Here is a 1,579-nt window from a genome sequence, read left to right as displayed (position 1 = left end):
TTTAAAATTGTCTCATGGAGTCATTAACTTCCATTTGCCCAATTCTAATGTTTAAGGAACTATTTTCTTCAGTGAGCTTGTGTGTCTTCTTTTTCATTTGACCAATTCTACTTTTTAAGGAGTTCTTCAGTGAATTTTTATCTATCTTTTTTTCTATTTGACCAATTTTGCTTCTTTTCCCCTTAACATGGAGGTTCTGAAAAGGAAGAAAACAATCATTTATCCATTGTGTGTCTGATGTTTTACAAATATTATTTCACTTGATCTGTACAATAAAAATAATTATTAATTAAAAATTAACATTAAAGGATATGAGGATAACACCATTAAATATAAAAGCCACAGTTTTCTACAGCAGCTGTGGAAAGAGCACTGAATTCACCAAGACCAGCATTCCTGACTCTTCAACTCAATAATTATATGATATTAGGCAAACCACTACAATATCTTGGCTCAGTTTCTTTACCTATAAAATGGGAGGGGGAGCACAATTAAAAATAAAATGGAATGCTTCCTTAATTTGTTTGTCATTCTTGCACAAAGGCCATGCCAATCTTCTCTGTATCATTCTAATTTACATATATGTGCTGCCAAAGCAGCTAATTCTGAAGGTGTTCATTTCATTGGATTTTTGTGCTCCTTTTGCATTTGACCTATTTGGTTTTCTTCAATATTTTTATGCCTCCTTTCTTTACCAAGCTGTTGACTCTTTTTTCATGATTTTCTCATTTTCTCCCCAATTTTTCCCTCCTCTCTTATTTGATTTTTAAAATCCTTTTTGAGTTCTTTCAGGTATTCTTTTTGGACCTGAGACAAATTCACATTTTTTTTGAGGTTTAGATGTAGCAGTTTTTACTTTGCCGACTTCTTCTGAGTTTGTGATATCATTTTCCTAATCACCATAGTAACTTTCTATAGAGAGGATCTATTTTTGTTGCTTGTTCATTTTTCTAGCCTATTTTTTTTTGACCTTTCACTCTATACTAAAATGGGTCTCTGCTTCTGGGGAGAGGAAGCACTGTCCCAAGCTTCAGGTTTTTTGAATTTTCAGAGCTCGTTTTGGGAATCTTTCAGTTCTTCCATGGTGATATGATCTAAGAAGTGGTGTGCTTACTATACTCCTGGCCTGCACTCTGGACTTTAAGTGACCATAAGCACTCTTTTCAGTCCTGGAACAATGAACAGGGTCCTCACTTTCCCACAGCCACAAATTCTAGTGTGCTAGTGCTCCCCTACATCCTGGGACTGTGACCTGGATCCATGTATGAAAAATGCAACAAAGTCCTACATCCAGGGCCAACGAAAGGACCCCTGTAATCTACTTCTGACTAGTTATCTGACCCCTTTACCATCTGTGGACTGAGAACTCTGAAAGCCACCACTGATTCAATCACACCCCCCCCAGATCTGCTGCTAGTTTGTTGGGTCCCAGTCTACACTGATATATTCTGTGCTGACTGTGCTCAGCTCTCACCCCAATGAAACAGCTTTCCTGCTGACTTTTTAAGTTGCCTTGATTTGGAAAACTCTTTTAGCCTATCCTTTTGAGGGTTCTGCCATTCTGGAATTTGTTTTGAGG

At 37.1% G+C, this 1,579-nt stretch overlaps 1 non-coding gene across 1 annotated transcript; it reads right to left on the bottom strand.

The window, feature by feature from the left end:
• Positions 1 to 496: 496 nt before the first annotated feature.
• On the bottom strand, positions 497 to 599 carry LOC141496766 (U6 spliceosomal RNA). Its single transcript, XR_012471161.1, has one exon. It is a non-coding gene; the product is annotated as a U6 spliceosomal RNA (small nuclear RNA).
• Between the last annotated feature and the right edge of the window lie 980 nt (positions 600 to 1,579).

Source organism: Macrotis lagotis, chromosome 8 (assembly GCF_037893015.1).
Source record: "Macrotis lagotis isolate mMagLag1 chromosome 8, bilby.v1.9.chrom.fasta, whole genome shotgun sequence".
NCBI classification, from domain to species: Eukaryota; Metazoa; Chordata; class Mammalia; order Peramelemorphia; family Peramelidae; genus Macrotis; species Macrotis lagotis.
Note: the sequence above shows the minus strand (reverse complement) of the source record. Positions and strands in the feature narration are given on the sequence as shown.